Consider the following 13,122-nt stretch of genomic DNA (forward strand, 5'->3'; position numbering starts at 1 on the left):
ACGAGGCAAAGGGTCAAAAATCATAAATGCTATGGCTAGACCATACAATATTTTGCACGTCTAGTCTTTTAATCTTGGTGGGATCCCCAATCACTGTCTGTTTACTTGCAGAATGGATGAAGTGTAGGCCCAAATGACTGACTCTCTGTCCCTTTTATTATGACAGACCTCTGATAGTGGTCTTAATGAGAGCAACCGAGTGAGTCGAGCTGGATTTTGTGTACCTGATATTAAGTGGCCGCCTGTTAAATCAAACGTACGAGCGGCGTCATTACTCCTGTGCTCCGAGAGAAGCAGAGCCACAGGGACGAAGCTGGAAATGACACTAACTGCCTGGCTGGGGAGAGCGGACAAAGATCACGACAGGGGCGAAATACAATGTCGTGTGTGTGTGTCAGTGTGTCTGCTGACACATTTCAGCTGGGTGGTGGGACGGCATAGTAAAAGTGGGTTTGCACTGATGGGAAATGGCTATTTATGTAATCGAAAATAGAGTGAACTCACACACACACACACACATACATATTTAGAGTGCCCTGCAGGCACAGGTAACCTTCAGCAGTAAATGCTGTTATTAAAGAAAGAGGAAAGGAGTGAGACGAATGAGCGAATGAGGGTTCGGGGTGTGGCAAAAAGGCGTATCATTTCTCAACCAGACCAGAGTTTCACTTTGCATCGCCATTTCTGATTAAACAAGTGACCCTGTGTGTCTCGCTCAACTCTGAAGCCACATGGTTTACAAGTGGTCGCTGACACACGGTTCCAGCTCACACATACACAGCACTCTGAGGTGAACTTATTCGAGTAATATTCTACATATTACAGTCAGAAGACAGGGTTTATTTTATATATATATATATATATATATATATATATATATATATATATATATATATATATATATATATATATATATACAGTTCATAGAATTTTAAAGAGCAGGCCTGTCATGCAAATCTCTCCGAATTGCTACACAACCACGTTTTCGACCAATGCCTTTATATGCCGTAATATTAAGAGTCCCCTTAGGAACAGGCTCAAACCTGTTCCAGCATGACTGTACCCATGTGCACAAAGTGACATCCATAAAGACATGCTTTGTCGAGGTTGTTGTGGAAGAACTCGAGTTACCTGCACAGAACCCTGACCTCAACTCTCAAAGCTGAATACTTTTGGGATGAACTGTAATGCAGTGTAACAACTGTAACACCACCTAAACATTCCTAGATTAAAAACGAAATAACCAGGCCTTCCAAGTGGCACAACAGTAAAGAGTTCGCCCTGTCTTCGGGGAGGTCATGAATCCCTGCAATGCCACAGCCATTAGTGGCCAGGAGTCTAGAGAGCAAACCTGGTTGTAAGAGGGAGGGTAGGAGGGATGGCATAATCTCCCACCCAATGTCAATGAGAACACTAGCCAATCGTGGGTGTTTATGAGCTCATCTATGTGGAAAATGGCAGTTGCTGGCTATACATGTCTCAAAGGACGTACATGCTAGCATTTTTAGCTGTCATGTGATGAAGGAAAACTAGCCAGTGGGTGGGAATTTGAGAAAATTGGGTAAAAATGAAGAAAAAAAACAAAACCCCTCTATTTATTCTATTTATTCTGACTCTACTCATCACACTATTAGGGAGTTTCTAAATAGAAAACAAATTCACACACTCTGGTGTGGCACAAGGAACCTTTTAGGGTTCGAGACTTTAAGGTTTTTGTTTTGTTCAGGATGTATATAGGTAAAAAAATGAATAGCATGTATTTAATTCAATTAAGAACGTTAGTGACTCAGATTCAATTAAGAATCATTAGTGACTCAGACTTTTTAAAAGAATGAAATTTGGTACGTTTCCAATTTGAAACAAAAGCATATTTTAAATAGATCCCTGCAAGAACTATTTACATATAAACAGAGACTAAAAGGTATATACGTATATACACTGATCAGCCATACCATTAAAACCACCTGCCTAATATTGTGTAGGTCCTCCTTTTGCCACCAAAACAGCTCTGACTCGTCGAGGCATGGACTCCACAAGACCTCTGAAGGTGTGCTGTGGAATCTGGAACCAAGACGTTAGCAGCAGATCCTTTAAGTCCTGTAAGTGGTGAGGTGGGGCCTCCATGGATGGTTTGTCCAGCACGTCCCACAGATGCTTGATCGGATTGAGTTCTGGGGAATTTGGAGGCCGAGTCAACACTTTGAACTCTTTGTCATGTTCCTCAAACCGTTCCTGAACAGTTTTTGCAGTGTGGCAGGGCGCATTATCCTGCTGAAAGACGACACTGTAATGAGGGAATACCTTTGCCATAAAGCAATGTTAACGTTGGTCTGCAACAATGTTTAGGTAGGTGGTACGTGTCAAAGTAACATTCACATGAATGCCAGGACCCAAGGTTTCCCAGCCGAACAAGCTGTAATGCACTGTGTGTTCTGACACCTTTCTATCAAAGCCAGCATGAAATTTTTCAGCAATTTGTGCTACAGTAGCTCTTCTGTGGGATCGGACCAGACGGGACGCTAACCTTCGCTCCCCACGCGCATCAGTGACCCTGTTTCCGGTTCACCTGTTGTCAGTCCTTGGACCACTTTTAGTAAGTACTAACCACTGCAGACCGGGAACACCCCACAAGACCCGCTGTTTTGGAGATGCTCTGACCCAGTCGTCTAACCATCATAATTTGGCCCTTGTCAAAGTCGCTAAGGTCCTTACCCTTGCCAATTTTTCCTGCTTTCAACACATCAACTTCGAGAACTGACTGTACACTTGCTGCCTAATATATCCCACTCCTTGACAGGTGCCACTGTAATGAGATAAGGTCATGCCTCGAGAACATTTAGGCTGGTCGTTAGTAAACCTTTCATTAAGAAAGCACAACTAGATCCTAGTAAACTAGCAAATTACAGATCGATCTCAAACCTTACATTTATGTCTAAAAACTACAAAACTACATTGCTATTCAGGGACAGACATTAAACTGGTTTAGATCCCACCTGTCTAACCACTACCATTTTTTTATGTTTAAATGATGAACTTTTTAACTTAACGACAGTAAAGTATGGTGTGCCCCAAGGATTGGTGTTAGGCCCCCTGTGCTTTTCTGCCCCTTGGAAATATTGTTAGAAAACACAGGATTAATTTCCACTGTTATGCTAACGATACTCAGCTATATATTTATATTATTTATATTTACAATATATTTATTTATTTATTTATTTATTTATATTTAACCTATCTTCATCACAATCCTTTAAGCGCTTTAAGTTTGCAAAACTCTGGATTTTTGATAGGATACCCAGGATACCAAAGTCTACTAATGGAGGTAGAGCTTTTTCATACTTAGCTCCTGAACTCTGGAATAGCCTTCCCGATAATGTCCGGGGTTCAGACACACTCTCAGTTTAAATCCAGATTAAAAACACATTTCTTTAGCCTAGCATTCACATAACGCATCTCATAGCCTTGTACTCCAGTCATCTCTGATAAAACGATAACTAATACGCATGGTTATCTCTGCCTGAAATGCAATGAACAGCAGCAACGCTAAGCCTTCTCCTTTTGTTTCCTGTTCTTACCTCGGGATGCCCATTCCGAGGTAATCAGTGAATGTGCCGCCTCCAGCTCAGAACCAGCCTCTACGATGTTTGCGGGTGTCGCCAACGCCTGCGAAGACTTTGGATGATAACAACGTATAATTGTCACAATCACAAGCTCTACACGTGTTGCTCCAGGGGTAACAGTGGGCCTGACCCGTTCTGCTCTCCGGGCTGGACCGGACCGTCCTGGTGCCCTGCTTCTGGAGTTCTCATGGCTTGAAGGCCACTCGCTGTTGCTGAGGATAATAAGTCTTTAATGAGTCTTTATTGGTTAAATACACATTACAACACAGTGAAATTCTTTTCTCTTTGCATATCCCAGCACGTTAGGAGGTTGGGGATGGCCCCATATGGACAGCCTGGGAACACACTCGGAAGCCGTGAAGATGGCATTGGACTGCATTTGACGCGGGCAGTTTTCGGTTCCGGTGACGGTTTTGGGACTGCATTTGCCACAAACAGACTTTGCGCTCAGGTCTCCATCAGTAGACAGTTCACGACTTCAGCGGAACAGACTTCACGTTGAGACTGTGGTGAATTTCCTGATTGCACAGCTGCACTTTTGTTTTATCATGTAGCACACAGTCATAGAAGGGATTATCCCGTGTCACCCAGAAGACGATGGGTTCCCTTTTAAGTCTTTTCAAGGTTTCTTCCTCGTCTCAGGGAGTTTTTCCTTGCTACCGCCGTCTCTGGGATTTAGATCTGAAATGTATATACTTCTGTAAAGCTGTCCATTGTTAAAAGCGCTATACAAATAAAACTGAATTGAATTGAATTAAAGTCACAGAGATCACACTTTTCCACATTCTGATGTTTGATGTGAACATTAACGGAATCTCTTGACCTGTATCTGCATGATTTTATGCATTGTACTGCTGCCACATGAATGTACAGGTGTTCCTAATAAAGTGACTTTGTCTTTGACCCTTATGTTTGTTTTTATTATTATTATTATTATTACTGAAATTGGACTTTTCAAATGTTATTTAATTATTATTTTTTCTTTTTAGTGCTACACACCAAGTTCCAATGATGGATGCTTTTCCTCTCCACTGCTGGAAGGTTGTTGTTGAAGTTTGAACCCAATGTGCAGTGTGGTGTAAAAGCACCTGCTGCGTCTCCTGTAATGACCGGTTTGTTGGGCTGAAGTCGAGCACTTGTACCCACATGCTCCCCTGACACGGACGAGAAACTTTTCAATCAGTGCAGTGCTGGGGCATTAGACCACAGATTTATTGCTGGAGTTGGGGGCGGGGTGGAGGGTGGGTGTGTTAAAGCACCTATAAGGAAAGTGTGTGCGTGTGTACGCCACTGACAAATCCTCAGATGTCCCTGTACGTCCACTTTCTGATTTGTGCTCATGCAGTGCATTTTTCTGCCGTGTTCTGCGTGTTTATTATATACTCGAGCGTGTAGGAAGATGATGTTAATGAGTCTAACATTATGCTTTAATCTTATCTAATTTACTTCTTTAAAGGTCTGACAGCTGAAGAACCAAGACTATTATCAGCACAATGTAAGAGCAGAGATCTGTCACTATGTAATAAGCAGCTGCTTAAGAGCTTAGCAGGCTAACAAGCTAGCTAACATTGAGTAAACAAGATAAGACAGGAACAGGAACTCTTTTTTGGGGGGTGGTTTGCTCTAGAATTCTTTTCTATTGCTTTTCTGTATAATGATCAGGATTAATTCTGTAAGAACAAGTGTAATAAAAAATAAACAAGCAAAACTAGCTCGGTTTAAAGCTAATAAGTTTCAGTTCACTTCAACAAAAGGCGTTGGCTTTTTGTTTGTTTGTCTGAATACTCTGCTGCTGTAGTGTTGCCTATGAATATATTTTTCAGCAGCAATACTTTTATGATGTGTTAATCCTGAAAACTGCTATAATTTCCTGAATATCCTGAGGGGCAATTTAAAAAAAAAAAAAAAAAAGTTTTTAAAAAAGGATTCTTTTACTGCAGTTGCACAGGGAGGTAGTTGCTGAATCTGCTTGTGAGTCGCATCGTCACAAAAGACTAATCTTTGTTGAAGATGTCGCGTTTAATTCCGAAAGTAATCAAGAACTGAACATGTCAGACCAAAATTTTGGCACAAACGTATTGTAACAACTCATATTTTACATTTGGCAACCTATTGCAGCAATTTGCTAACTCTAGTAATGGTTGCATTTAATGTTATGGAAAGTTACTTTATCACTTTAACAAGTTAATCATCCATCCAGCCATTTTCTATACCGCTAATCCTTCAGGGTCACAGGGAACCTGGAGCCTATCCCAGGGAGCATCGGGCACAGGGCGAGGGGCACCCTGGACGGGGTGCCAATCCATCTCAGTGCACAATCATACACGTTCACACACCCATTCATACACTACGGACACCTTGGACATGCCAATCAGCCTACCATGCATGTCTTTGGACCGGGGGAGGAAACCCCGCAGCACAAGTTAATAATAATGTTTTAAAGACTGAAGACTTTGCCGTGGTGGAAACCTTCCCAACTGTTACAAAGCGCTGGCTCTGGAGACTCCTTCCACGAATCTTAAATAAACTTCTCCTTACAGAAAACTTATATAAACTGTTGTACGTTTTTCTTTCTCAAATAACCTGGTTTTAATCTATTTATAATTAGAAACTGATTCATGTCCAGTTCTTGTGAAAGTGAAAGCGCTCTATCGTCTGAAGGCTAGAGCCAGCAATGTAGCTGAAGTAAGTAATAAAGTTCTTATAGAACAGTGTGTTCCAGGCCTAATCCTGATTACAGATGGTCAGTTGTAACTTAAAAAAAAAAAAAAAAAAAACAAGCTCCCACTGACACACAAGAAGCATTCAGGTGAACTTTCAGGTTAGGATATTGAGTTTAAGAGCGTAGGGGTTAAAAGTGCATCTGTTATTCCTACTTTTCTGGCACTGATCAGCAAGACATCAGCAAGAGGCATTGTGGGAGGAAATGGTCTTTCCCTGGCTCGCTGATGCTATCATTGTGTCTAAATTAAGTCGCAGCTTATTTCTAACCAATGCTCCATCTGTTCAGGCCTCTCTCACAGTAAAAGGCTCTTCTCATCTCGGCTTGGCACAACGTGTGGCTTAAGTTTGAAGGGACGAGTAAAGAAACAATGTTAGCACTGTTCTGTATTTGAAAAATGTGGTTTTGCCAGCTGAAAGACATCCTTTTTAAGTGTTGCAAACACGGCTTCAGCTTAGCTTTGTAGCTTTGAAGCCACTGGCTACTTGTTTATCAAATTTCGCAGCTAAGCAGGATTTGTAATTGAATCATTGCCACCAAAAATGTAATCAAATTGTTTTTAAATATAACTGAATTGATAATAAATCTTTATTGATCACATATACACAGTGAAATTCTTTTTTTCACATACCCCAACATGTCAGGGTCAGAGTGCAGGGTTGGCAATGATACAGCGCCCCCTGGAGGGGTGAGGGTTAAGTGCCTCGCTCAAGGGCCCAACAGTGGCAGCTTAGCACTGCTGGGGTTTGAACCCCTGACCTTCTGATCGGTAACCCAGAGCCTTAACCACCAAGCCACCACTGCCCAGAGTGTGAAAAAAACAGCGTTTATTTACATAGCATATATAGATGGTTTGTAACGGTCCGTTTTCCACCATGGGAAAGTCTTCAGTACAGGGTAATGCCACTGCATCCCACCGCCCTGGCGATGATTACTTTTCTATAACAGCACCTCCCTGGTGTTTCTGTTCAATAATGCAAACTGATTGCAAATCATTATAACAATTACCAAACAGCAATGGTAGAATAAAACCTATGAAGTGTAAATAAGTAAAGGAAACAAGTCAGTAGTCATAGAAGAATCTATGCTACACTGAAACATAAAAGGTGATAAACAACTAAAACTAAAGCTACTGACTGTTTTAGGAGTCGCATTTTATCTCAAAAATCCAACAGCTCAGTATTAGATACTTACAGTTTACTTCAGTATTGAAAGTGAAGGTCACCCTTCAGCTATGTCACTTGAATGTGTGTGTAGAGACTGTGTGAATGTGAGTTTACATGTGGACGCGTGGGAGGATTAGGTAACTCCACTCAGAGCCACTCTGCTGCTGCTCATAATGCTGGAGTTAAGGGCTCTTGGTGTTGAAGTGTCCAGTAAAAGTTACATCATATCAGAGTGACATTTGCTCTTCAGGTCCGGGTCACAGTGAGAGTCTTTCCAGCAGCACATCATTCCAGCTCGACACATTTAGTTAACATGAAGGGTCACTGTATCCGCTCATCTGTGTTGGAGCTGCTAGTAAACATGTTCGCCAGGAAGAGTAGCAACTATTATACACTTATTACACAGACCTGAATGACAGGGTTCTGCCCTTTGCTTTTGGGGAATACAATGCAGGCGTTTTCAACATTAACGGTTTTCTGTAAATGGAAAACCTTAATTGTAATGTTGATTAGGGAGGCTGTTGTGCGATGGACTGGCATCCCCAATGAAGGTGTATTCCCATCTCGTGCCCAGTGTTCCCAGAATAGACTCGACCCACCGCACCCCTGGCCAGGATAAAGGCAGCTAGGAAGGCTGCGCTCTTAGTAAAAGATTTCTTCAAAGGGTCTTTACATTCAATGGTTCTATCGTTTTTTAAAAGGGGTCTACACAGAACCTTTTTGAAAAGGAAACCTTCAATTCTAGAGTTTAAGGATTCCCCTAGACTGCCAAACCGACACTTTGGTTGCTAAATATAGAATGTCTTCCCGTCTCTAGACATTCCCGGGAATAGTCGGCATCATGGTGCAGCCGGTAGCATTGCCGCTTCACACCTCCATGGGCCTCGGTTCAATCCTGAACTTGGGCCACTGTCCGGTTTATGATGGACAACAACAGACTGAGAACCTTACTGTCTTGGGTCTCACTTTGACAACACAATATCCACACTAGAAAGTTCGGACTTGTCCTAGTCTGCAAACGAATGCGTATGCAAAAAAATCCAAGCTTCCAGACCAGACTTTATCATATACTTCATACACACCTCATTAGTGATATCCATTTGGTGTGTGTAGTCTGAGGATTGTTAATCGTCTAAGCATTCATTTGCAAATCAGTAATCTGCAGACCAGTTGCCCCTGGAGAATAATGATATTTTCAAAACGTTCCAGTCTGGTTTAAAAACCTTTCTGCCTCATTAAAGGTGACTTGGGGTCAATTCTGGTGACTTTGCTGTCCTGATTCTAGCCGCATTTGACACCGAACATCATGAGCATATGGTTGGTCTATGGGATACTGAAATGTGCTGAATTGGTTTAGGTCCAACCTCAGTCTAAGGACATTCTCATTTTAATGCTGGCCATTTACATTCCTCCACTGCTACTAATGACTGTGGTGTCCCACAAGGATCTGTATCAGGGCCTGTACTCTTCTCATTGTACATGCTCCGACTCTTCTTCGAAAACACAATATCTCCTATCATTGTTTGGCACATGACACTCAACTCTATCTTCCTTTAAAACCAAACCATCCGGGTGGACTACACCGTCTAAACTTGTCCATTGAGGATATTAAGACTTGGATGAAAATCGATTAGCAAATTAACTTAAAAGTGATTAAAAGTAGTTTTTAGCAACTCGGAGCGATCTCTAAAAATGAATTCTTTCCTCTTGTTCCATGATTTGGAAAAAAATATCGAAATGCTTTTATTTTATCTTGTTTACTATAATTGACTGTGTTTCGGTTGCAGCAATGTTTCTGTCAATCGTTTACAGTTAGTTCAAAATGCGGCTGCGATATTACTCACCGGCACCAAGAGAAGAGACAACATCAGCCCGGTTTTGCTCTCGTACTCTCCTTCCAGGTCACTAAGGTCTTCAGACCAGTTGCTGTTAGCTGTTCCATGTAGCTTTCTTGGCCGAAAGCTAAAGTTAACGGGGCTTTTGCAGTAGCTGCAACGAGGTTGTGGAACAGTTTCCTACTGGACATCAGATGTGCTCCCGCTGATACGGTTTTTAAATCAAGACCACACGTACAGTTGGCGTTTTTAATCTGGGTTTATCTATTCTAGCAGTGTTTTATATGTTTGGCGGGGTTTTTTTTGTGTGTTTTTATTATATTCTCTCATTATACTCTGTACAGCACTTTGGTCAACTTTTCTTGTTTTAAATGTGCTTTAGAATGACATTTTACTCACTCAATCTACCACACATTATTAGAATCATAAACCCTTTTTAAAACTTATTTTCACTGAATAAAAATGTATTCCGTAATTGTCCGTAAATGACGTTCAATGATAGATTTTTTGATCCGATTTGAGAAGTGAAGAATTCCAAATGAAAGCATTCTAAGCATGCAATTGGTACAACTAAAACCCACCTACTTTCAAACAACCAATCGATAGGAACATTTTTAATGCTCAGATCAGTTCAGATAAATGTTCTGCTGCAGTACCATTCCATCTCATTCCATCATTCCCAAGGCTTTCCATCCCTCATACACTCTCCTCGAAAAAAGGTTCTATCTAGTACTCTTAAATGGTCCTCCGGTTTGTCTCACTGGGGGATCCCTCAGTTCTACAACATGGATTTACTTTCAGAAAAGGGTCCACATGAACCCTAGATCCCTTGAAGTACCCCAGTCGTCTAATTCGTTTCACATGTCTACACTTTTTATGCCGTTCTAAGATTTGAAGTGAAAGATTACAGGGAGTGAAAAATTACTGGGAGTAATCTGATGTGAGACATGTTTTCTCGTCCTTATGCTGGTAATTGCTTGTATCCCAAACACGCACACACATGGGGAAGCACAGATCAAATGAAACAAAGCTCTTTATGTTTCACTCCTACACAAAGAGCAGCTCTCACCAATCACTGACTCGCTCTGTTTCCTCTAAACACACACAGACACCTCAGTGTGTTTCTGAAATGCTTTTAGCTTAAAATGACTAAACTGCACTTGGCACGCTGCGGGATTTCACCATACGGTGCTGAATGTATCCCTGATGGCTGAACAAGGCGAGTTTTTAAAACGAGATCACAGTATGACTGTGTAAACTGTGCGAATTACACTCAAAAAACTGATATTTACCTTATCGGTATCTTCACATGTACTGTATTGGAAACTAAAGCGTCTTGCGAGGACTGAGAGAGTTGTGAGAAGAAAAGCCGGTAAAGGAGTGATTATGTTTATAGCTGCTCTAAAGTCACTGGGGACAAATCTGTTGCGTCTCCTTAAAACCAGCAAAGTGCAGTAAATAAGATATACAAGACAACATACCTTCGCGTATTGGCGTGAGTGTGTCTCCAGCTTCTCATCAGAGGATCATGTGCAGGATGATCCCTTTTTGCTTAGCAGAAAAATTGATTTTAAGTTCATTACGCAACGAGGAAGTGTCCGTGTGAGGATTTACTGTCCGTTATCGCTAAAAAGAACAGATGAGTTTCCGATTTCAATTCAGAATTATTCACGCAGGTCACACACTACATCATCATGAGCTACCCTGACGGGGTTAGTCTACTTCTAGCCGTGATAAGCTGGGGGAAACAAATAGTGTTCTTTCCTAATTCCAGTCAAAAAATACATAAATACTTTTACACTCGAACTCTAACCCTCCTCTAATACTCTTATTTTAATCCTACTCTTACCTTAACTGTACTCCACTCAGTCTCTCCAGGACTTTGCGATCGCAGAAATGAACGCAAAATCAAGGAAACTCCGGAATATTCCCAGGAGCTTGTAATTTTTCTAAATTACTGCAGATTTTCCACAGATTTGGGCCAAGACGCATCTTGGGACGACATCACAACGCGCATTCATCTGAAGCCGTCTTCGACACATGTGCAGCTAAAAGGTCTCATTTAACGACAAATGTCAATGTGAAGGACTGTGCAAAACTATTTTGGGCACTTGCAATTTTGCTAATTCACGTGTTCCACAAAAAAAGCACAAAAAAATCCAAGTAGCAAAATCAAGCATTTTTGGCCGTAACAATCAGGAAATCCTGTAAGAAATGTGTACGTATCTACATACGGAATATGTAGGCACTCTAACTAACTTACTCTAACCTTTACTGTGCTATACTCTAACCATACTCTAACCTTACGCTTACTCTAATCCTACTTGCAGAGTACCCTGGCGTTTATATCCTGGCGTTTATACCCTGCCGTTTACACTCTGGCGTTTATACCCTGGAGTTTATACCCTGGAGTTTACACCCTGGCGTCTATATCCTGGCGTCTATATCCTGGCGTTTTTACCCTGGCGTTTATACCATGGCGTTTACACCCTGGCGTTTACATCCTGGCGTTTACACCCTGGCGTTTACATCCTGGCGTTTACATCCTGGCGTTTACACCCTGGCGTTTATATCCTGGCGTTTATACCCTGGCGTTTATACCCTGGCGTTTATATCCTGGCATTTATACCATGGCGTTTACACCCTGGGGTTTACACCCTGGCGTTTACATCCTGGAGTTTATATCCTGGCGTTTATACCCTGAAGTTAAACCCTGCCGTTTATATCCTGGCGTTTACACCCTGGCGTTTATACCCTGGTGTTTACACCCTGGAGTTTACATCCTGGCGTTTACACCCTGGCGTTTACACCCTGGCGTTTATACCCTGGTGTTTATACCCTGGCGTTTATATCCTGGCGTTTACACCCTGGCGTTTATACCCTGACGTTTATACCCTGGTGTGTAATGTGACAGTAGAGCAAATATTGGTTCTATGATTATGATTCAGGGTTTGAGAAAATATTTCAGCCTTTACATTCTTGCTGCTAGAACCTCAAGAACACTCGCATGCCTCCTCATCTGAGAGGTCAACTAATCCTCTCTAACCTCACCTGTTTGATTAAAATGTAAGATGTTCCACTTTATACAGTAAATCTGGTTGGCACACAAGACTTAATCAACCACATACATTCATCTGTTTCCCCCCCCATTCTTCCTTTCCATTTATTCATTTTGCTCTTTTCACAGGCCTTCAAAAGACTCCATTAAGCTGCATTTGAAAGTGCCCTTTGTTTGAAAGCTTGATGTGCACTTTTTCAGCCCGTTGCTGTGGAAACCAGGTGAGTCAAATGGAAAAGTCAGGACTGATTGGACACATTTTGATTAGAGGGAATGTGTGTTTATGTGAGACAGAGAGGGAAACAGAAAGAAGCAGACAGACAGAGAGAGAGAGAGTGAGAGAGAGAGAGAGAGAGAGTGAGTGAGTGTGCTTGATTTGGGTATGGCGTGGCTGGTCTGGTGGCGAAGATTGTATTTCATGCTTGACCGTCTCTCTCTGGGTTTATTTTGGTTGACTGCTTGAGCAGAATGTCAAAGGACTTGTACACAGGGGACCGGAGTGTGTTTCCAATAGCATCTATCAAACACGTGCTGACAGTAAAACCTGAGACTCGCGTACACACAACGGACAACAAGGCTACTGGACAGTGGCCATGCTGCAAACGTGTATGCGTGTGAGATTCTAATTTAGATCCAAACATCCCTCTACAGTGCTGTGAAAAAGTATTTGCGCCCATCCTGATTTCTTCTGTCTTTGTGTATATCTCATACTAAATAGTTT

This window comes from Ictalurus furcatus, chromosome 2, assembly GCF_023375685.1.
Source record: "Ictalurus furcatus strain D&B chromosome 2, Billie_1.0, whole genome shotgun sequence".
Taxonomy (NCBI): Eukaryota; Metazoa; Chordata; class Actinopteri; order Siluriformes; family Ictaluridae; genus Ictalurus; species Ictalurus furcatus.